This window comes from Balaenoptera acutorostrata, chromosome 2, assembly GCF_949987535.1.
Source record: "Balaenoptera acutorostrata chromosome 2, mBalAcu1.1, whole genome shotgun sequence".
Taxonomy (NCBI): Eukaryota; Metazoa; Chordata; class Mammalia; order Artiodactyla; family Balaenopteridae; genus Balaenoptera; species Balaenoptera acutorostrata.
The window spans coordinates 172,472,893-172,497,423 of NC_080065.1; the positions used below are offsets into that span (position 1 = coordinate 172,472,893).

At 48.3% G+C, this 24,531-nt stretch overlaps 1 protein-coding gene across 6 annotated transcripts in view; it reads right to left on the reverse strand.

Moving 5' to 3' along the window:
* The window catches only part of GATAD2A (GATA zinc finger domain containing 2A), a 102,473-nt gene extending 79,736 nt beyond the window's left edge, over positions 1-22,737 (reverse strand). For 2 of the 6 annotated variants that reach the window (XM_057540234.1, XM_057540236.1), the window contains exon 1: positions 8,385-8,683. The gene's annotated coding sequence lies outside the window, so the exon portion shown is untranslated. Of the gene's footprint in view, positions 1-8,384; positions 8,685-22,399 lie in introns of those variants that run through there. The other 4 variants (XM_028162176.2, XM_057540235.1, XM_057540239.1 and 1 more) reach the window with 4 other exon arrangements.
* Positions 22,738-24,531: the final 1,794 nt, after the last annotated feature.

A 24,531-nucleotide genomic window follows, 5' to 3' on the forward strand; every position in this document is an offset into this window, starting at 1 on the left:
CATGTCCTTCTAATTTCCACCTATCCATCACTACTTCACTCTTGGGAACAGAGCAGAACTCGTATATACAAGACAGTCCCTCAGATATTTTATTCTTTTACCTGTTATTTATCACACTTTCATCTAACACAAAGCACTATTTGTTTGGGGAGGAAGAGACACAAGGACAAATCAAGTTCTGCACCCAGCCCCCAGAGCCAGCCGAGATCTGGCAGGGTCAAAGACACGTCCCTCCAGTTCATGAGGGTCCTGGGTCCTGATGGTCACACAGGACCGCCACACCTCAACCCACTACGTTCTCCTAGTGAAGCAGAAAGTGGCCATCCAGGGCCATAGGCTGCGCCCTGGGTCTCACCAATGCCCACCTTCTCCCAGGCAGTAAACATGATCTCAGACCACCCTTCTCTAGGGCCCAGCTCACCTCACCTTTGCTCATACTCAGCACCCCTAAAACCGAAGACCCACTATCTCGGGGCCTGAGACACCTGTACTGCATTTCACTCCATAGGCCACCTACTGGAGTAGCTTAGGCTCTTCTATGTCACTGCGTTAACTTTTTAAAATAACTTAAAAGAAAAATTAGCCAACCCTAGTTCATAGACTTAGAAGACTGGTTAAACTGATTCAAAGTGACCCTAATTTTTCTAAGCAATTTAAGTTACTTTCTCCCTTCTGCAATAAACCAAGGTAACGAAGTGGGCATGCTCCCACCATCTTAAACTTCACAGAAGGTGCATGTCTCTCATCTGCTCACCCAATGCTAATAAGTACCTTCCCCAGGTGGCGACCTGTCCACTTTTGCTGCCTTTTGTGTCAGGGTCACCTGATCTTAACTCTGGAAAGTAAGAGGAGCCCCTTCCATCCTCCCTGAGGGGGGTGAGTGGGTACCTGATGGCACCAACAGCAGGAAAGGCCAACTGTCCAATCCTGAGCTGAGATCCCAACTCACCAATGGGTCTCCTGAAACCCCTCGCCACCCCCCACCCAATCTTCTCTCTTCCAAGAACATGGTCAATCCCTCTAACCAGTTCTCCTATGAAATGGTTTAAAGACTACTTCAGCAGGCAGAATGGACTTCCCCACATATAAAGGATATGCAAAAAATAACCTCCCTCGAAGCTTTTTAGCAGCCAGCTTGTGCTGTCCTAGACTCATCCTACTCTGAGTGTTAAGGTCCTTCACTCTTGCCCCAGACTAGCACAGCTGACCATCAGAGCCTCGTACAGGATCTGATGTCTAGCTTTTCCGAATCTTGAAATGGACACCCAAAATGGATCACCCGAAAGATGACTAAATAATAAGTGCCATTACTTTTTATTAATAGATGGGGAAAAGCAGTTTAATGCTCTTAAAATTGAAAGCCATCAACCACTCAATTCCAGAACAGGAAACACAGCTAGAGTTTTTGTTTTGTTTTGAAGGCAGCCCTGAGACTCCAGAAGCAGCCCTGAGTTCTTCTTCCCTGTGTCCTGTCCCATCCTCACACCAGAGATACCATAATGACCTCAAAAAACAAAGCCCTGAGGAAGGAAACCTGCCAATGGACCTACACTACATAGATAAAAGAGAAACCTAAAACAAAACAAAAAATTCTAAACTAACCAGGCCATAAAGAAATAAGGATAACAGAGATCAGACCAGGAAGCACTAGAATGCAACAGAGATCTATGTTCTCTCTTCTGCAAGTCAACCCAGGGCAAGCCACTCTTCCTCTCAGGCCTCAGTTTCCAGTTTGTAACATCAAGGGCTGTCCTGTTCATCTGGAAGTCTGTATGCTGCCTGCTGGGTTCAGCAAAACAGCACACAGAAGCAAGCTAGTCTCAGGTGAATGTTACATTTGTCTGCTGCCCAAGGACCAAAAATAGTTACATTTCTAATGCTCTGCCTGACAAATATAAATGAGAGTAAGGCTACAATTACATTTCAATCCAGACTCAGTCCATTAATATCCTTAACCAAGAAAACTTCAAAAGCAAACTTCAAAAACTTCAAATGCCTACTACTGACACCTGAGGCTCCCACCACCTCCCCAGTCTTTGGCATCAGGAAATGTCACTTGTAAGGTTGAAACAAACAAAAAGCCTCAACAATAAAAACTTTAAATGTTTGGGGAGAGAGGCAAGAGACAGATGACCAACATACAAACTGCTGAGGTCAGCTAATCAAACAAAAGTGTTAAGGAAAATACTAATCAAACCCTCGAAATCTCCCCAGGTTCCGGTGGGTGTAAGAGAGTCCCAGGGAGGGATCTGACTCCAGAATCCTCTAAAAGAACTGCCCGCCATTGAAGGGGGTGGGCATTAGCCCTTTACATGCACAAGAATAATACAGGAGAGAAGAGAAAATGAGGTTCAGGTGTTGTCAATGATATGCAAGTCCTGAGAATATCACAGGTCTGGAGTGACTCAACCAATTCAATCAACACCTTCAAACCAAGGATTCAGTTTGCCATGCTCCTACTTTCCCCACACCACTGAGCAATTGGGAAAAAAATGTGTTTCCTCCGTGGATGAATGAAGATTGTAGCAGCGAAGTTTTCAGAACTGGCTGGCAGAGTGAGCCTGCCCAAAACACACAAGAAAGCTAAAAATATGCTGTCACTGCCACAAAAGTCCACCAAATGGAAACTCAAGTGACGAAGATACTGGCCTGAAACCTGCTCACCTCCAAGGTCATGGTGAGCAGCTGCCTCTAAGGTAAGAATGTGTTGAGTCAAGTTTAACAGCTACTGACTCAAAGGCTAATTGCACAGAACAACTGCGATTGTAGGAAATGTTATATTGGGATTATATGCAGATTTAAGACCACAAGGTTTTTTTCACTTCCCTTCCGGATAACCTGACTGACCTTTTAGGTGAGATCTCCTTACAATAAGATCTGAAGACCTCCAAATTGTTAGGTTGTGGTGGAATTTTGTTATAAAGAAAATCTAGCTCCTCAATCTGAGTGTTTCATTGTGCGTGATGACTGAGATGTAAGACCCAGGGGGATCATCATGTAGTTGTCCTCTGGGCAGAGAAGGATTTTGTTTTTTGGTTGCTTTTTTTTTTTTGGCCCCACCTCGAGACATGCGGGATCTTGGTTCCTCGACCAGGGATCGAACCCGTGCCCCCTGCAGTGGAAGCTAGGAGTCCTAACCACTAGACCGCCAGGGAATTTTCCCAGAGAAGGATTTCTGTCTCAGAGGTAAATGGAGGATCAAGGGCTAGGATACCCCTGACTACTTTCAAACATTTCGCAATTGCCCTTACAGCCATCCCATGAGATTAAGATACAGTCCCTGTCTATGGATGGGAAAGCTGAGGCCAGGTGGCCAGAAAACCTGCCCAATGCTGAAGAGTGGTAAGCTGTAGTCAGATCTGCCAAATTCCCAAACTGGCTAGAGAGCTGTAAATGCGGAAGGAGGACAGGATTCGGGCCCAAACTCTCCTGTTTGCCACTGCAAGCACCATCAAGCAACCTACTTCTCATCCCTGACCAGAGTCCACTCAGTGATAAAGCCAGAGGTACAGGGGCGCCTCTGGGTTCTCAAAGGCAGGACCCCATGAGAATCTGCCTGGCAAACATCTTACAAATGGAAGGGCTGCCCCTGAAAATCAGAATGTGGGGTTCAGGAAGCTCGGGATCAGGAAAAGGGGCTGTGTCTCCTTTGCCCTGATGAGGCACCACCAACCTAGCCATTCTCTATCACCAGGGAGGCACTAAGGCTGGTGGGAAAAACATTCATAGTCTGAAATCGGAAAGGTTGGGGCCCAGTCCCAGCTGTAGAAAAATCAGCCAGGTGACTCTGGCAAGTATCACCCTCTGTAGGGACTTCACCTTCTTCCATCTGAAATGTGGGGACAAGGTTGTGGTTCCAAGGGGCAGAGACAGTGATGGTTTGTCCCACAAACATAGAGGTGCTCCACACATGAGAAGCAGAACAGTCATTAATGCTTTGGGGCTCTGCCTCATCTGCTCTAGTCATGATGGTACACTCACTGAACTCCAATTTATTGAGCAGGAACACATACTAGGTGCTGTGCTATGCCACTTGCATTTATTATCTCACTCCCAACTCAGCTATTTAAGGCAGACACTACTACCCCCTTTTTAGAAATGGGAAACAGAGGACAAGGTTCACCAAGGTCAAGTCACAAGGAAGTGGCCAGGTGGAGCTCACACCCAACCTAAGGCAAAGCCAGGGCTGACCCATGACACCACTACAGGGACCTGCTACCTGGGAACAGGCCCCCGGCCTCATCTGGCAAACAGAAGGCGGTACTGGGATGTGGAACAGCCTCCCTGGCACCAGGAGGATCTGGTTGGCCACTATAATGCAGCACTATTTATTAAAAGTGTACTCAAAGGCATTACCTCATTTAGGATGAATTAGCTTTGAAGGTTCAAACCAAAAGACCTGACTAGCAAGGCAGGTCAAGTGGTTTCAAGGCTAGAGATGGAGATGCAGAAGGAATGGCTGAAAGATTCAAGTACCTCTGTGAAAATCAAGAGAGAGAAAGTGGGTGCAGTGCACTGAAGCCACAAAGACCCTTTCCCACATACCCTGGAAGGTTTCGGAGGATTTCAAGTCACTTCCTACGGCTACCTGCAGGTATTCAATTAGAGTAAGTTTCTCTGTCTTCCAAAAGACTAACCTACATTCTCATCACACACAAAAAGAGGTCATAAATACAGCCTAGAAAGCAAGAGGAGGGGCAAGAAGCCCGTGGTCTAACATTCCTCTTGACTCAGAAGTCCTGGATCCTGTTTGCCAGAATCCACAAGTATGTAAGATCTGTCCCCAGCTGGTACTTTTGTTTCTCATAACACCAGTCTCACTACTTCCATCTCACTGCCACCACTTCAGGTCCCCTGTATTTTTTTACGTCAACCTTCTTAACACGTTGCCTTCCTAATTCAAGGTAAAGATGTAGCTTTGCACAGTTAGCACATAAAGTAAGTTTCATTACCTGAAAGAAAAGCAATCTGAGGCCAGGCTGTCCAACTCACCTCCTAAAACAGTTCAAATAACTCAAGAGCATCCATTCTAACAAACAACCACACTGAGCAGGCTGCACAGTTCTGTAAGCCTCAATCTATGACACTGCCAACTCGTTCTTCTGGTTCTGCCGCACTTCCTAACCCAACAACTATTACAAGGAAATCCCAATGATACTCTATTACCCCAGGACGACTGCTCATGAAGACCTCACCTACTCACCTGTTTCATAATCCTCCTAGTTTTCTACAATGAGCGTAAATTAACTCAATCATCAGGGAGAAAAAAATAAGCCTAGGGAAAATAATCTTTTCCATTCCATTTGATGGCACAGAAACACCCCAAGTCCAAACAGGTAGTTCTCCAGGCAAGCATTTGAATTGCCTATGCTTTGAGAGGTTAGCATACCCACACCAAGAGTCCTTAACTGGATTCAGTGGTAAGGGCATTACATTTCTGTCTCTTGGAAACAGACACATTCAAGACTCTGAAGGTCATTCTTGATTTTCTCCCAACAGAACACCAGAAAATGCCAACATTTCAGAATGGCTTCGCTACTCTCCCACTCATGTCCTTCAGGCACCATCTTCCAGTCTTCTGCTATCTAAGGCCCAATGCACCCTCATCACATGGGTCCCTGTATTATCCTCTTCAATGAGGTCCTACTGTTCTCAAGGTAAATTCCAGACCCCTCAGCCCTGGAGCCTGCACATTTGTCTCTCTCTGCTCCAACCACACTGATCTTCTTTCAGTTCCAAGCACTCTCTCTGCCAGAAATGCTCTCCCTTTTTCACTTTACCTATTTAGCTCCTCCTACATGTCCTCCGATCCCAGCTGAAAAAAGACCCCCTCAAGTCTTGCTCACCAGGTCACAGCATCCTTCTCTCCTTGGCCCTTGTAAGTTTCCCCAAGTTTATGAGATTAGTTACAATTTCTCTCCCATTAATCTCACAGTAAACTCCACTGAGCAGGGATTCCTAGCATGGTGCCGGAGGCACAGTATGCACATTGATATTTATTGAATAAATCAATACAGAAATCACTACTCGCAATGCCACAAAGTCACAAAATAAGTGATGCAAAACAAGTGAGAAGAACTACTAAAGAGTTGAGAATTGGAGTCTTTAAAATGTTTTATTACTTAAATTTAAAATGTTCCTTCTTTTTAAAAAAAATCATAAAACACAGGTATCAAAAAGTTAAGGAAAAAACCAAACAAACAAACTACTGCTAACCCTAATCTTGGTGCAAATCCTTCCAGGACTTTTTTTTTTTACCAAGAGCAGCATTATTTCTTTCCTCTCTATCAAAATATAAGATTGTAGGATCCGCCAAATGATACTGCATTAATAGAGATGACTTGACATTAAAAAAAAAAAAATGATGTCATCTGAATGGAAATAACAATGCATCCAAATCATTAATACATTAATCCCATTCTCTACACCACATCCAAGATGAGAGGCAATCCTCTGCAAAACCCAGCTTCAGAATTTTAGGGGAGAAATAGAGGATGAAAGATGAAGAGTGGGGGAGTAATTCAGGCAAGGGTCTAGCAAATTACTCTCAAAATCCCCAACCTAAACTGCTTCCTCTAGAAAAGGACTAACTTTTCTGAGTTACAGGCTATGGAAGCAGGGCAAAGGGGGTGACTCTGTGGCTTGGTTCTTAAAAGCCAGCTGGTAACTCTGCTCTCCGAGGACAAAGCAGGGCTAGAAATGGTGTCACCAGGTCATCCCCCAACTCCAAGCAGAGGTGTACTGGAGCCTGGACAAATAAATGGCCTTGTTTTAGGAGCTACGAGAAAATACTCACATACTGAGCTTGCAAACAGGAGCATTCCTGGGCTCTGGTGCCCCACAGGGCAGGCGCAAGCCCAGCTCTGCCCCTCTACTAAGCAGTCTTGGGCAAGCAGCCTGACCTCCAGAAGCCCCAGTTTCCTCACCTGTAAAGTGGGGACTATACTCTCCCTTCCTCCGTCGGATTGTTAAGGGCACTGAAATATGTCTGTGCACTGAGCTTAGCACACAGTGGGCATTCAAATCGGGGCCGGTGTCATCTTTTAGCCTTCCTCCACAGCTTGCTGTCAGGTCTAACACGCTACTCAGCATACTGATCTGGTGCCAGCAAACACTGCACATAATCTAACTTAAAAGAAAACTTGTAACCACTACCAGAAAAAAAAAAAAACATCAACAGGACAGTGGGTCCAAGACTAAAGCACCTAACTGCACAGAAGGCTGTCTGTCCCTCAGTTTCTCTGCGCTACCACAGCCAGAAGGTGTCACTGTGTGAAATGGACATACGGAACCAGAGACTTAACCGGTACTGTGCACTCCAAGAAAACTGAAAGAAGTAAAAGGGTAAGGAAGAGAGGAAATTAAAGGCGCAAGTGACTCACTCGGACTTTGATCTAAAGAATCCAAAGCTCTAAAGATAAGGATGAACTACACACCTAAAGGCATAGGATCAGATACACAAAATTAAGCAGTCCCTGCAAAATTCCCAAGGCAGGGCAGAAACGTACACCCAACGTGTCATTGAGTTCCTAAGGGAGGGATCCCCATTCATTTCTGGGTCCCAGTGTTTGCGCACACACCAAGTGTCAATCACGCTCTATGCTAGGGCCCTGCCCATAAGCCCTTCCTTGTTGAAGTGATCAATTCCGATTCTTGGCAATAATCCCTTTAAAAGGCCAGCTGCTGCTGCTGTCTAGTCACTGATGCCGACCCTTTCCAGGTGGGAAAAAAGAAATCAATACAGCCAGCGCCTAGATGGGGAGCCAAATTTAAAGTGTAAAGCCCTGTGAAACGCCGGAACCCACAGAGGGGGAAGGGTCCCGCGGCTCCCGGGGGTCAGGCAGGAAGGGCGCGAGCGGGGGGAGGGCCAGCCCTGCAGGCGTGGGCGCGCGGGGACTCTTATTCTGACATGGGATCCGCAGCCGCCGTCGCCGTCGCCGCGGGGTTCAGCGCCGCGGCCCGGCCAGCCCGCGACCCCCGCCCGGGACCCTCGCCCTGCGCGCCCACGTGCCACCGCCCCCCAGCCCGTCCCGGCCGCTGGGAAGCTGCGCCTCTCGGCCCGACCCCTCCCCCGACCCCAGAGGAAGCGCAGGAGGAAGAGGGGCGACGACCCGACTTTCCAGGACCCCCGCCCGGCCCGGCCCCCACGTGCCCGGGCGGCGTCGGAGCGCGGAACTTTCCAGGGCAGCGCAAAAAAGACGCTCCCAGAATAAAAGCAGTACTCGCTCGCTCTCACTTTTCCATGCTCACACAGGGGTCCCTCACAGCCCCCCGACCCTCCGACCCTGCCCAACCCACACCGCCCCTGCCGCTCCAGTCTCCCTCGCACGACCTCGGCCCCGACCCCAGCCCCCGCCCCCCGCCAAGTTTGGTCCGGAACTTACCGGGCCGCGGGCCGACCGGGCCCTAGGACAGCGCGCGGGTTCAAGGGGCCGCGGGGCCGGGGTCGGGGTCGCCTGCGGGGCCGGGCGGCCGAGGGGCTGGGGGCGCCGGGCCGCGCGCGCTCGCTCCGCCTGTGGGGCCGCCCGGGCCCGCGGCGCTCGCTCCGCCGGTCCGCCCGCCCGCCCGCGCCGCCGGCCAGATAATGCGCCCCTCGGCCGCACACATGGAGCCCGGCGCCGGCGTCACCGCCCGGGACATGCGCACCAGGTCAGCGCGCCCGGCCCGCGGCCCCCAAAACACCGGGGAGCTCTTAAAGGCGACGCCGCCCGCCCGCGCCCGGCTGGGCGGGGCCAGTCGGTTGGGGCGGGGCCTGATAGTGGTGGGCAGGGTCAGGCAAACCGACACCGCCCCGGAAGCACCGCCCCTCCTGACCGCGCTCCACTGGACGCCTGGCCCCGCGCGCCGGTTTCCCACGAGGGCTCGGGCGGGCTCCTGCCGCAGGGGCAGGGGGGTCGTCGCCAGCTCACCCGCGGCAGAGCCGGGCGGGCCGCGCCCAGGGCTGACTCACGACGCGCTCACTGCTGACCTCGCTCCAACTGAGCCGCGAGACCTCAGGCAACTGCTTCTGAAAACCAAGGTTAGAATGCCACCCCCGCGGGGTCGTCACACAGAAGTTCCCCTCCAGGGGAGCGGCGAAACCGTAATTCTTCCAGCGCAGTAAAGAGAGTTCTACAAAGTAAGCTCCAGACCCACTCAGTTCAAAGACACTTCAGAGATGACTGCTCTCCCTCTCCAGTTACCTCCCAATCTGCCCCCGTGCCTCTGGGAGAAGGTGAAACCCCCCAAGAAAGCAAATCTGCACCCTTCCCTCTCCAGTGACTTGGAGGAAACACGGGAAGCAGTCTAACCTGAGAGAGGATGGGTTTTGGAGATGTTCAACTACATAAAACAAACACAGTTTTAATAGGGAAAATAAAATATCTAGTATCACAAGAAGCTCTCAATATCAAGATTAGGTTCTGAACAATCACCAAAAAAGGCCCTTTCCATGTTCTTTTTACAGCGTTAAAACAAATAATTCATGATGAGACACCTAGATAACATATCCTAATACAAGTGAAACAAAAGTTTCACCAAACATACCTTGCAATGTACTGATATTTTCTATTTCATTTTTTAAAAATCAATGTAATTCCAACCCACAACTGGTCTTGACCCCAAATTTTAAAAACACTTAATGTAGAATAAGTTTTACAAGTAAAATTTTCTGCTATGTGCCCCCACCCCAATAAGAAGTTAAAAAAAGCCCATTTTAATTGTGTTGAGTTCCACACCCAATCAGCAACTTTTTGTTGTTGATTCCACCCCCAATCAATCCTACCCCCAAAATCTTCCAAGGGCTTAATGCCAACATCTGGCACAACTTCCCCAGGGCCAAAAGAGAAGCATTCCTTAAACTAAAAATGATACAAAGTACAAGTTGTTGACCCCCAAACACCTTCCCTGACCCAGATTTGTCAGCAATTTGCTTTGCTACAAAGAAATTCAAATGTTCAAATTCAAAAACCAAACAAAAACAGTTCATTCTCAAACAGGTGACGGTATAGGAATGCAGGAAACTCCCTAATCCCATATGCAAAGATAGTTTAAAGCAAATGATTTTCACTCTAATTCGGCAGCTGTTTATTTTGAGAACTGCTTTACTCCACGATTAATCAGATGATGTATATTAAAGCAATATAAGCAAAATACTACCTCACTGCTCCTCACCTGGGTCTTGATTAATGCCAACTTAATTAACTATAAACAGAGCAAAGTGTGGTCAGGTGGGAGACCCAAGACATGAGATTGACATAGGGATTCCAGAATCTGAGCTGGCAAACCCTGTACGAGTCACCAAGGTGACAACCGTCCTGTTTTAAAGAAGGAGGCATGGGACTTCCCTGGTGGCGCAGTGGTTAAGAATCTGCCTGCCAATGCAGGGGACACGGGTTCGAGCCCTGGTCCAGGAGGATCCCACATGCTGCGGAGCAACTAAGCCCCTGCGCCACAACTACTGAGCCTGCGCTCTAGAGCCCACGCGCCACAACTACTGAAGCCCGCTCCCCTAGAGCCCATGCTCTGCAACAAGAGAAGCCACCGCAATGAGAAGCCTGTGCACCGCAACGAAGAGTAGCCCCCGCTCTCCGCAACTAGAGAAAGCCTGCGCGTAGCAATGAAAACCCAATGCAGCCAAAAATAAATAAATAAATTTATTTTTAAAAAAAATAAAGAGGGACGCATCAGCTGTGACATATTAATGACACACCCCTATGGACTGAGGTGTGCACTGGTGACAGGTGGGCTGCTCCAGGGGACAGTGCCAACTTCTCCAGCTGGGAAAGGGTGAAATAGAGTTTATTTCTGTGATAGGAAGAGAGGACCAAGTGTGTAGATGGAAAAAGCGATAGTGAATCCAGACCTGTTTGGGGTCCCAGATGCTCAGGCGGGTGAATGCTGAGACTGCTTGGTCTAAAGACCTTGTGCCTATAGTACTGGACTAAACAGCAAATAGTTCAGCTGGGTGATTATGAAATATGATGCAATCACCTTCAGATGCCATTCTAAAACTGAAGAAACCCTAATTTAAGAGACAACTAGGGCTTCCCTGGTGGCGCAGTGGTTGAGAGTCTGCCTGCCAATGCAGGGGACACGGGTTCGAGCCCCGGTCTGGGAGGATCCCATATGCCGCGGAGCAGCTGGGCCCGTGAGCCGCAATTGCTGAGCCTGCGCGTCTGGAGCCTGTGCTCCGCAATGAGAGAGGCCGCGATAATGAGAGGCCCGCGCACCGCGATGAGGAGGGGCCCCCACTTGCCGCAACTAGAGAAAGCCCTCGCACAGAAACGAAGACCCAACACATCCATAAATAATAAATAAATAAATTTTTTAAAAAAAAGAGACAACTAGGGCTAGAACCATGTTTCTCCTGAAGTTTTTCCCCTCTGCCCTAAGAACAAGGCAGTCAATTAATAGTTATGGGTACCAGTTAACATGATACTCTAAAAACACTTCTGTTATGAAGTTAAACAAAAATTTCTGCCGAATTCACTTCATATCCTTCAGACCAGATCCTTGCTAATAATAGCCAAGCCTCCTTCCACCCTAACCACTGCAGAAATATTCTAATTATCTTTCTAATGTACTATTAGATAAACTTCCAAACACCATCTGAGTTAATTCCTGTACAACAAAGGGACTGAAGAAAAGAAATTTGGGCCAAATTCCATGTTCGTGTCCTCTTTTATAAAGCAGAAGTTGGTCAAAGGCTCAACAGTAGTGTGAAACCGACTGAAAAGGAGTAGCATCACCTACTAAATGTTTAAGGTACTGTACTTTTGGGGTTTTAATCAGAAAATGTCTTTAAAGTTCCTGGTGGACAGAATTTAAGATGTCTTACATGATAAACACTGATCAACAAGAACCGTCTAAGAGACCACTCATCACAAGGGTTTTGTAGGCTGGGGAGCCTGTAGGCACCAGCTCCAGAAGTTCACAGGCTGGTGTCACAGAAAGACATAGAATGCTTTCAATGCAGAAAATGCATTCATAGAAAAGACAGGAATCACAAAGGAAGAGGCTGCTCCCCTCCCTGGAGAGGGGTCTGGGAGATCTTTATGGATGTGACATTTGAGCCAGCTCTTAATGGATGAACATCCCAGGCATCCAGAACAGCAGAAGCAAGGGCCAGAGCTGGCTACTCCTGGAGTGTGAGGGCTTTGGGGCAGACAGGGCTGCAAAGGGATGGATTCATTAACCTTTAAACTTTCTAGGTGGCTTTATCTCTCAGAACACCGAATGAACTGTCGACCACTTACTTCAATTCATAAGCTAAGCAGATCTAGTTATGTAGACTTCAACCAATTTTTAGATTACTGCTATCAAACAGTGACACTAGGCTCCCTCTTGTTTTCTGAGAAGCTCTCCAAAGAATAAACAGGTTGTTCATTCAAAAGTGTACCAAGTTTCGGACTTCCCTGGTGGCACAGTGGTTAAGAATCCGCATGCCAATGCAGGGGACACGGGTTCGAGTGCTGGCCTGGGAAGATCCCACATGCCGCGGAGCAACTATGCCTGTGTGCCACAACTACTGAGCCTGCGCTCTAGAGCTCATGAGCCACAACTGCTGAAGCCCGTGCACCTAGAGCCCATGCTCCTCAACAAGAGAAGCCACCACAGTGAGAAGCCCACGCACCACAACAAAGAGTAGCCCCCGCTCACCGCAGCTAGAGAAAGCCCGCGCACAGCAACAAAGACCCAATGCAGCCAAAAATTTAAAATATAAATAAATAAATAAATTTACAAAAGTGTACCAAGTTTAAAAAAAAAAAGTACCTTTATGAAAAAGAGCACTACTTTCCACACTTTGCATTTTTAGTACTCTAAAGTCTAAAACTATTTTCATGGAGTTTAGGGACAATATAACCACAATCTCTAAGAGGATTATTTTAAAGTTTCTTATTTCACCCCAAATTCACTCTCAGATGGTGAGATTGCAAAGCAATTGGTTGGGAAAGGAAAGGAAAAGATTAATTTCTATGTGAATTTGATTTCCCTAGTACTTTGATATTTTTGGTACTTTTTTCAAGGACCAGAAAATAGTTAAAGGGACTATGCTTTATGAAAAATACAATACTCCCAACACATTACAGCTTCTACAACAAATGTCATTTTTTAAATCACAACACTTTTACACTAGATTAGGAGTTTGTGGGAGACAGATAAGCACCCATCTGCCCCATCCCTGTTGTGTATGCAGAAAAGCTCTCTGAAGCACAGCTCTCTAGAGATGAACCACTTTGTCAACATGTGTTTGTTTTGAGTATCATTTCTAACCACAATTCTGAACACTTAGTGTCGATGCAACATGGAGTTCAGGCTCCATCTGCAGTTAGTCTCTGTGTGGCCCTGACGATATCCCACTGTTACAGGGCTCTGAGCACAAATGCTTCCCTAAAGGGTTAAATACAAACTGCTCAGAAGTATCATTGTGAACCGGAAGTGTATCTCCCACTCTGTCTTCATCTGCATGTGTCACCAGTTGGCAAGGAGTATCTCTTTTGCGTCTATATATGGCTTACAAAAAAAAAAAAAAATATGCACACCTAATTTAGGTCAATTTTAAGTCTTTGAAAAGTTCATAAGTGAACCATGTTTTCTATGAATTAAAGAATTAACAGGAAAAAAATCAGAAAACTACCAGAAAAAAAAAATGCTATATGACAGTCTTAACTCTAGAGATCAACCTATTCAAACCTGCTTAACAAAGAAAGAGTATTAGTCACATCAGTGGCCTGCTAATAAACATCCTTGGTTTAGATGTGAAGAAAAACATGTTTTAAAAACTTGGTATCCAGTTCACACCCCCCTCCCCAGTTATTAAATGGCAGATCTTCCGACCTAACATAGGAAAGAGGAAAACATTCCTCCCCAAAGTTTTCCTAATAGGATGAATACTCCCCTCCTCCACTGGTGCCCAGCATTTCACTATAGGAAATTCAGGAGGCGGGTCTTTCTAGTTTTCTCCTTCACAGCTTGATAACAAACACCATGTCCTCTTGCATGTTGACCTAGTCAGGCCTATAATTTTACCAACTCCTGGTTTGGGAGCAGTAAAATCTTTTTTTCAAATTTGGGTCAAAAATCAACCTTCAATAGAGATACTTTAAGAGGTTAAGTATAGGGCTTCCCTGGTGGCGCAGTGGTTGAGAATATGCCTGCCAATGCAGGGGACACGGGTTCAAGCCCTGGTCTGGGAAGATCCCACATGCCACGGAGCAACTGGGCCCGTGAGCCACAATTACTGAGCCTGCACGTCTGGAGCCTGTGCTCCGCAACAAGAGAGGCTGCGACGGTGAGAGGCCCGTGCACCGCGATGAAGAGTGGTCCCCACTTGCCGCAACTAGAGAAAGCCCTCGCACAGAAACGAAGACTCAACACAGTCATAAATAAATAAATAAATAAATAAAAGAACGTGAATTTCTTAAAAAAAAAAAAAAAGAATGATGTTTACAGAGCAATAAAGTCAGGAGTTTTAAAAAAAAAAAAAAAAGAGGTTAAGTATAAAGTTTAAAGTTTTGTAAATATAAATATAAAGCCTAAACCTTGAAAATGTCATGCAAGTTAAAAAACTGTTCTGGGGACTTCCCTAGTGGCGCAGTGGTTAAGAATCCGCCTGCCAATGCAGGGGACACGGGTTGGAGCCCTGGCCCAGGAAGATCCCACATGCCGTGGAGCAACTAAGCCCATGCACCACAACTACTGAGCCCGCGTGCTGCAACTACTGAAGCCCACGAGCCAAGAGCCCGTGCTCTGCAACAAGAGAAGCCACCGCAATGAGAAGCCCGTGCACTGCAACGAAGAGTAGCCCCCACTTGCCACAGAGAGCAAAGAGAAAGAAAGACTGTGTGCAGCAACAAAGACCCAACGCAGCCAAAAAAAGAAAAAAGAAAAAACTGTTCTGCTGTATTAAGAGTTTTAGACCAGCTTAGGGCTTCCCTGGTGGCGCAGTGGTTGAGAATCTGCCTGCCAATGCAGGGGACACGGGTTCGAGCCCTGGTCTGGGAAGATCCCACATGCCGCGGAGCGACTAGGCCCGTGAGCCACAATTACTGAGCCTGCGCGTCTGGAGCCTGTGCTCCGCAACAAGAGAGGCCGCGACAGTGAGAGGCCCGCGCACCGCGATGAAGAGTGGCCCCCGCTTGCCGCAACTGGAGAAAGCCCTCGCACAGAAACGAAGACCCAACACAGCCATAAATAAATAAATAAATAAATAAAATTTTAAAAAAAAAAAAAAAAAAAAAAAAAAAAAAAGAGTTTTAGACCAGCTTAAATGACAATTCTCAAAGGAAAAAAATTCAGAAGCAGCCCCCATTATCTGTCCTCCTGAAACTCCATGTAGAATGCATACTATTATAAATAGAGTCTGCATGGTCTGATTTCACTGGCCATCATTGCTTTCTGATTGAAAATACTTATTCAGAGCTCAATTTAAATATTTTAGAGTTCAATCTTGAATCCTACTATGGCACATTTTATAAGACTCTCTACCTTTGAAGGTAACTTTGGGCTTTTCTTGCCAAAGGTGCTCAGTTCAAACTCTGATTTTTAGATGAGCATAACCTCCTCAGGTCAAGGGAACTCACCAGATTGTTTCTTTACCTCCAGGTCCCTGACAGTGCCCATGCTGTTCCTCTCCTGGGAATGAGTAGCCACCTAAAAAGTAGCTCTCCCGATCGCCCCTTCCTTTGCAGGCTCTCCTTCCGCAATCCAACTGCAGCATTTTGCTGCAGTTATCAGTTCATGAACTTGTTTTTTCCTAGTAGCATATGAGCTCCTGTGTCCAGCCAGGTGCCTGACCCTTACCAAGTTAAATGAATATTTCCATCACACTCAAAAGTAAGGCTTTTCCTACAACATACTATAGCCACATAGAGTGTAGGTTTGAGCCTTTTTCCTAGTTACCCTGTCATGCTTCAGGAGGCACTGCAAGTCCATATGGTACACCAAGGTGATGCGGTGGCAGCGGCAGCAGCAGCAGTGTAAGGCTATGATGAACTAAGGGAACCCACTGTCAAAAATCAGCCAATGCAGGAACCTCTAGATCATCAGCCCTCAGTCATACGCAGCAGCCTGTGGCCCCAACATGGACTGGTTTGCTCTTGGGCAGTATTAACTGCCATAGATAGCTATCCAAACTTGGGTGCCAACCTCAAGAGGAATAGTCAGCCTTGGTATGATTCTGCTAACTACCTTTACTAGGCACGTACAACAATCCAGCTGCTTGCTTCGTGCTTACCATCCCCACTCAACAAATGAAGAAACTGAGGCTCAAAGAGGTTAGGCCACTTGCAGTTAGTTAGGCCACCTTCCTGAGGTCACAGAGCCAGCAAGTGGCAGAATCTGGCTTTCTGGCTCCAAAGTTTCTACTGCACACAGGGCACTTTTACAAAGCAACAAAGACAAATAACAGCAAACAATTCTTCAAGAGCACACTCTTGCAGAAGGATCTATCTACTGTCTGCTTCCTTTAGTTCTATACACGTCTCCAGAGCAGCCTTTTGCAGGCAAGCTTCTGCAGGGAACATTGTGATAATGCAATAGGAAACCATCCTGTTAACCACCCTGCCAGATAGTCCTGAGTTTGTGGGTACATTAGCTGAGCCCCTAGAACTGCTAGGTACAGGTCCACTGGTGGCTCCCAGTTCTGACAAAACAGCTTACTGAGCAAAAAGTGATAACCTGAACATGTTTTCTACGCTCAAATTGGAGCCCAAGAACTCAGCCTGGAGTGTGGGGAACAGGAAATGAAGAGAGAGCAAGCATCCACTTCCCAAGGGCAACAGAGCCCAGAGGTGGGAGTCTGGTCACGTGCACAGTTGCATTGCTTGTCCACGCCCACTTCCGGTCTGGGCCTTCCTCTTCACCTCACGAGTCAGTACTTGGGTGAAGGGAAAGGAAAAGAAGACAGACTACCAGAAACTCTCCTTGTAATATGCTCTCTCTCCCCTGCTGGGCCCTGGGCCCTGAATGAGTATCCACCGTGGCTCTCTGGCTCCACCCCTCACAAATACACCTACTTAAGCAAAGCACCTGTCACATAATTGATCTATGTGGACTAACATCAAATCCGGGCCACAACATAGGAAGATCAAAATAGTGCTTCCCCAGTCCCAATACAAGAGGGAACCCTAGGGCAGAGGGAACTCTGTGCACCAAGAACCTACTAATACATGACTAAGCAGTTCACCTATTTGAAATCTCACTTTTCCTATGCCATAAACAACAGCCAAGCACTACCCTTGTCCGATTTTTTTTTTTTTTTTAAGATTTAAAACAAGGCGAGAAGGGCTTTAATAGCTGTTTATCTCTTTGCATAACATGCACTGCCATGAAGAAATGCCACAGGATTCCAAAAACACACTGCCACCAACTTCAAGAAAAGTAAAGCTGAAAATGCTCCTGGCAATAACCATTCCAGACTCTCTTTTGTTTCTCCAAGACTACAGCCACAGTCATCCTGGATCAACTAGTGCCAAAAGCCAACAATCAACCGGGAAAACACCATAATTTCTGCTTCCTTTCAGAGGGAGGAAACAGAAGCAAGGAGTCCAGTGAGGAAATTAGAAGGGTAGTAAGGTTTCACTTCCAAACCTCCAAGAAACTCCACCCCAAGCTCCCAACATCCAGGAATATGCCCAAAGAAGCCCTGAGATATTCTTTCATTCATTTGTTTACTTGTCTGTGACTGGGATGTTAAGATCCTTGAGGGCTGACTGCATCTGTCCCTGGGGGCCCAGCTCACTGCTAGGCCCCCAGCACCCAGCACGGTGTGCCTAGCACATCATTGGCACACATTTACTGCTGAATTATTTGCTGGCATAGGAAGTTATATGAGCCAGAAAATCTAACACTTTCTATTTTTCAATCCTATTTTAGTTGCATTAAACAACAAAAAAACAAAATAAACCCTACCTTACGGCCACACAGGAAAACTTGTGCCAAGTTAAGCCCTTAACTTGAGTGTTTAAACGTCCCTTATAGGCCAGTTTGGAGGGATAAATTCATATTCAAACAATGCACCAGTGTAAACAAAGGCAGCCAGGCTGCAGAGAGGATAAAGCCAAACTTAATACTAGAAATTCAAAATAACAACATCCATTCATTTGCATGGAACGACTCCATACAGTAGTTATTTCCCAATTCCGAAAGAGGTCAGCTTCTTTCTTATCATCAAAATCCCACAGGGATTTAATGCCCCCAGTGCTGTCTCCAACAGGAAGGAAACCCTGACTTCCCCAGCTATTTCAGTTACATAAATCAACAGTTTATTGTCCAGAGTTAGAAGCTGGGCAGTGTTGGGACCCACATACCTTTTAGAGCTGCCCACCAACGGATAACCACGCAACATTACATCTAATAAATGTACCTAGATCAATATCGTTCCTAACTATCCAAGGGTTTTTATTGCTGTAAGGATCTTTCAATTCAAAAAAAAGTTTAAAAAACTTCCCGTTAGATAAAAGGGACTTGGTAGTGGCGCCACCATCCACCAGAGTGAAGTCTGTGGCACACAAGGGACATCATAATTTCAAAAGGGATAATAATCCCCTTAAAGTTGTTTACCCTATGTTTTATATTTTAAAAATAATAAACTTTGCTCCTTTCCCATATAATGGAATAAATGTCCTTAAAAGAATTAAGAGAAATTTAAGACTGGCAGATATTTCTTGGCTTCAATAGTAAATTCACTCTGTGTGTGGGAGGGTGGGGGCAGAGGGAGGGAAAGGGGATATTTCAAGAGAGGGGGAAAAACCCTTTTCTTCAAACTTGGAAGCGGTGCAGTGGGGGCCTAGCTCAGATTTTTCACCCACTATTCACCCGCAACCCGGGTTTTTGCTATCAAGGGCAAGTGCCATCTGTCTCCACATGAATAAGTGAAAAAGGCTGGGCCCAACTCACCAGCCATGATTTTAAGGCTTTCACTAATTGCTAAGACAAAACCCTCTCAAAAAAAAAAAAAGTGTCCTGCCCACCCCAGCCTCCATCCCCAGAGTTTGAGTTAGCCTCTTCACAGCCCTCTGAATCCTTGGGAACTCAAGGTGAATTCTGATCTCCTCATGGGCACTAAGCCACACACTCAATGTACTATTATTGTGTGGCAATAAATGCCTTCGTACATCACTTTTCCAGTCTTTTGTCCCCAAATCTGATCCATTACCCTAAAAGAACGGTTCTTCTTCCAAGGTTCTAACGTGTAAGAAGAGATCACTCATCAGGTAACTGCTGCATATCACTCAGTCAAGCAGTCCCAAAGTATGGCCGTGATCCTTTATGGTTCACCTTCTTTTTCTTCCCACAATTCAAGCTTGTAATAATCTTCTATCTCGCCTGTGGTCTAATTATAGTAATACATCTCCATGGCCTTAACTCACAAATTACCCCATTTTACAGAGGGAGAAAGCAAGGCCAAGGCAAACACAAACCCCTGTCACACAGCAAATCCATCTCACATCTGCTATCTGAACACAGAAAAACGCTACTAGACCCAGGTGGCCAGTGGGTTTTGCAAGAGACACTCCGAGTTTCTTTCTCTTTGCTCCGCGGGCATATTTGGCCTTGGCAAAATGTCAAGTGCTTCCTGTCTGGGAGTCCAGACCAGAACCATAACCTCCTGAGCACAACAACCAACGTTTATTGCACACCAACCATGTGCTAGGTGCTGTGCTGGCTGCCTCCACTTCCCATTTGTAGGCGCCTTTACACACATTCACAGAGATGTGACCCCCTCAAATATTTAGTAACGTGCTGATCTTGTGCCATAACTTATCCAAGGCCACACAGCTAGGAAGGACAGACCCAGAATCTGAATCAGGTCCTTATGACTTCAAAGCTCCCTCTTCCCTAACACCTCACCTTGCTGGTCCTATGGGCTTCATTTTCAAATAATAAACATGTGCCAGCACTTCTCTGCCCTGTCTCAGGACACCTTAAGCCCCGAGCTCCCCACCATATTTCCTCTTCCCCTCAGGGCAAGCTGACCAGGAAGAGACAGTAGAGGAGCAACCAGGGCTGTAGCGGCTTCCTGCCTGGACTTGACTACCCCAGGAGCAGAGGGCCCAGGAAACTCTCCAAGCACTTCTCCACAGAAGAAAATAGCTCGAGTTGAAACTTGTGTCCACATGGTCCACCGACAGATTTAGAACTCAAATTATAGCCTCGGCAGGAGTCTTCACAAAGGACTCAAATTAAGCAAGACCCAGATGGAAATGAACAGGAGAGAGACAGTCTTAAGTCAAACTGTAAAGTGAACTGCAGTTCTAGCAGAGTCAGAGGGAAAAACTGGTTGAAAGGCTAAACCAACCAAGTTCAGCCTATATTTCAGAACTCCACTTCAGGAACATTTTCCCCACATTTTTAGCCTGAGACTTGTGCATGGACACGAAGTGGTTACAAGTTACTCAGGTTTCAAACTGAGTTCATTCCTGTCCTTTGGACCATCTCTCAATGCCAGCATTCATCTACTTGGGCTCCAGAGAGCTCTGCGTTTGGCAAAACAGATAAAATTAGCTACTGGAGTGAACCTGGAATCCAGGGTGGGCCATTAAAAAAAAAAGGTACACATGAGATTTGTAAAAGCCACGTAAAAACTTCCTTTGAGCCAGGCTGAAGTCACCTAAAACTTAGAGAAATGAATTCAAATTCCCTGTTCCTTGCCTCCCTTCCACCCTTCCTGGGTCTAAGATGACCCATTTCCTGCTTGTTGCTCTGCCTTTCAAACCCGAGTGGCCCACAAACTGAGGATCCACTGGAGATCAAGGGGTAAATCAGAGGGCCTAGGGAGAGAAAACACAGCTGGAAGACCTGAAAGAGCGTTTTTCTTCTCCTTTTTTTTTTTTTTTTTTTGGCGGGGGGGTGAGTTATACTATGCAGAGGGAGGACTGAGGGATGGGACAGGAAGTGGGTCAGTCCCACAACTTGAAAGTGTGATAATGGGGTACAATGCTCCAGCCCTGTCCCTCCTGCTACACTGGCCTGACAACACTGTGGTGGCCCCATGACTCAAAAACAGAGTAACCAAGACTGTCCTCTGACAACAGCTCCTGCTCCCCCAAATCCAGCAGGTCTTAAAAGGATGAGAGAAAACAGCATTTTTTTGCCTGTCTCCCAATTTCCCTTCCAACCACAAATTCCTCCAGGTCCCTGGAAGCTGAGGTAAAAGTTCAGAGAATACCCCTAATCTGGCAAGAAAGAAGACTGAAGGTGGGAGGGGTATATTTCTGATCTCTCCTTCCAGAATAGAGAGAAGTGGGTACCACAAACAGAAATATGGGAACCCTGAAGTTGGGGGCTCAAAGGAAAAATGGGGGAAGAGTTTCTCCCTTAGCAAATCAGGAGGGAAACCTCAGGAAAGGGGGACTATCCTCAGGCAGGTGGAAGGGGAACCCCTGGGGATTCAGGGGGACCCTTTAAAGAAGTGAAGAAATCCACTGTGTCCTCCATCAGAGAGGAGGTATCTTGAAAGAGTGCAGGCACATTTCAGAGATGTGAGGAGCCTAATAGCAGTGGGACATCTCATATTAGGGGGAGAACCTCTGGAGAAGCCAGGGACCCCTCCAAACACTGCAGCATCCACAAATTAGTAGGAGTCCCCTCCAGAACGAAAACTTTTTTGGAAAAGTGGGGAACATTTCCTCAAGTAAATAAGGATCCAGTCAGACGTATGGGCATTTCAGAGTAGTGGGCCCCCTCAGTAAAATGGAGGTACTCATCAAAACGTAGCGGGTCCCATCAAAAGTGGGGTCAAATCAGAAAAGTGGGGAACACCTCCAACAAGGATCCTGACAGAAGCAGGAACACCTCAGATTAGTTGGGCGACACTTGGGAAAAGGAGGAGGTCACCCAAAGAAGTGGGGACAGAAAAGCAGGGAGAGCAACGCAGAAAGGTAGGAGGAAAGGAAGACCTGTGAAAAGCGGGGGACACCTTAAAAAGGCAAGGGCCAAAAAGGAACACAGAACAGTGGGACAACAGCTCAGAGAAGCAGGAATCTCCTCGCAGAGGTGGGGGTCCCCCAGAGAAGTGAGGGGAAAGGTGCCCTAAAAGCAGGGATGTCTCCCTGAGAGAAGTGGGGGTCCCTCAGGGAAGACGGGGGGGGTCCCAGAAACGCAGGGGGTCCCGCAAAAAGCAACCCCTCGGAGAAGCAGGGGTCCCCTTAGAGAAGTTGGGAGGGGTAGTCTCAAAGAGGCGGGGGCCCTCGGAGAAGGCGCCCCTCAGGGAGGCAGGCGGTCCCTCAAAGAGATGGGGCACCCTCAGGGAAGGGAGGCTCCTATCAGAGAGGCGGGGTCCCTTAGGGAAGCGGGTCTTCTCAGACAAGGGGGTCCACGCATGGAAGCGGCCCCCTCAGAGAAGCGGAAGCCCCAGAGAAGCCCGGGGCACCGGAAGCCGGGGACCCGCCACCAACGGCGCCCGCCCCTCACTCACCGAAGTTGCTCGGCGCCTCTGCGGGCGGCTGCTGGGCCCCGGGCGGCCTCGGGTGGCAGGGTCGTATCCAGTCCGCTCGGGTCCCGCGGCGGCAGCTCCCTCAGGTGGCGCCCGCGGCGGCGGAGTCGCGGCGACAGGACGACGGACGGTCGACGGACAGACTGAGCGGGTGGCGCGGAGCGCGTTCGGGCGGCGGGGGTGCGCGTGCGCGCGCCGGGGCGCTGACCCCGGGCGGGAGGAGCCGCCGCACAGCGCTCGAAGCCGCCGCTCGGTCTCGCCGCTCCGTCTCACACTGAAATTGCCCGCTTCGCAGCCCGGCTTCCCCGGTTGCTAGGCAGATTTCGCCTCGCACACTTCCGGGTTGAGGCGCGTCTCACTGAGTGGCGGGGCCGCAGGCCAATGAGATCCAGCCAAGGTTCCCGGGATCCGCGCCCCGAAGAGGGCGTGGCCAGACTCATGACGGACAGCACCCGGCGGCCAATGAGCGCGCTGGCCGGCTGACCCTCGGGATCGCGCTGGGGGCCTGGGCGGGCCCAAGGAGGCGGGACGAGGTGACTGACAGGCGACCTGCCAATGGGAGAGTGCAGCGGGCCTCAGGTCCAGTCAGGGTGCTGCGGGGGCGGGGCTTTAGCTTCAGGGTAGGAACACCGCGAGGGGTGGGGCATGAGGACGCGTCAATCCGTGGCCGGCTCGCTCGGACACTGGCGGGGGGTTACACCGGGCTGCCCGGCGGCCAACAACTGGATGGGCAGGGGGTTCCCCGCAGTGCTCAGCAGGGGCGCCCCACCCACAATGCACCGGAGGAGGCCTGGGCCCGGCGGGCGTGGGGCGGTTACGCCGGGCAGTGGGCGGGGCCGCATGAGGCGCGCTCTAAGGACACTGGGCGAGCTGTGGCGCGGCCTTGTTTCTGAAGGGTTTCGTTGGCCCTGGCTTCTCTTCTGACTAGAGTCACGGGTTCGACTTTCTTCTGAGAAGAATCTTGGGTTTCTTGCTTCCAGCCCCCGTTCTAAGGAAAACCTTGAGGAATCTTGCCCCTGACCCTTGTTCTGAGAAGAGTTTTAGCTATTCTTGCCCTGCCCACTTTTCTGAGAATTGCCAGGGAAAAAATGATTTTGTACATTCGGGACGCCCCCCCCTCGCCCCCGCCGCTCTCTGTTCAAAGAAGACTTGACGGGATTCTGGCCTCTGTCCGCTTTACTAAGAATTTGGGGAGCTCAGGGTCCACTGCCTTTCCTGGAGAGTATTTAGAGAACATACCCTGCCTGTTTTCTGAGCGCTAGTGGGAGCCACTGGCCTTCTTCCTCCCTGATCTGAGGGGCAATGGGGGCTGCATGACCCCGGCCTATATTTCTTTTTTTTTTTTTAATTTTTACTTATTTATTTATTTATTTATGTTTTGGCCGCGTTGGGTCTTCCTCGCTGCGTGGGCTTTCTCTAGTTGCAGCGAGCAGGGGCTACTCTTCTTTTCGGTGCACAGGCTTCTCACTGCGGTGGCTTCTCTTGTTGCAGAGCACGGGCTCTAGGAGCGCGGGCTTCACAGGCTCAGTAGTTGTGGCTCGCAGGCTCTAGAGCGCAGGCTCAGTAGTTGTGGCGTGCGGGCTTAGTTGCTCTGCGGCATGTGGGATCTTCCCCCACCAGGGCTCCAACCCGTGTCCCCTGCATTGGCAGGCGGATTCTTAACCACTGCGCCACCAGGGAAGCCCTAGCCTTCATTTCTAAAGATAACTTGGGAAATTTCTAAGTTGCATGTCCCTCCTCCAACCAGAGAAATTTGGGACTTAAAGCACCTCTCCTCTCTCCAGAGAGGAATTGCAGGAAACTGATGGCCCCTCACCCTTCTTAGTCAATAACTAACAGGGAGTTAAGCTCCCTGCACTTTTTCTACGCAGTGTTTGAGTGTTGCAGGAAGAGTTCCTCTTTTCCTAAGAACGGCAACCATTTGACTCCTGTGCCCCAGAAAAGTTACCCATTTAGCTCTCCTTTCTTGTTTTTGTTTTTTGTTTGTTTGTTTTGAGGAGAATTTTTCCAAGCATCTGTCCACTCTTTCCCAAGGGTCAAATCCGTGGCCCTTCCTAATTCTGTCCCCTGTCGGGCTCTTCAGTCCCACTTTTCTTCTCTGAGTGGGGCCCTTC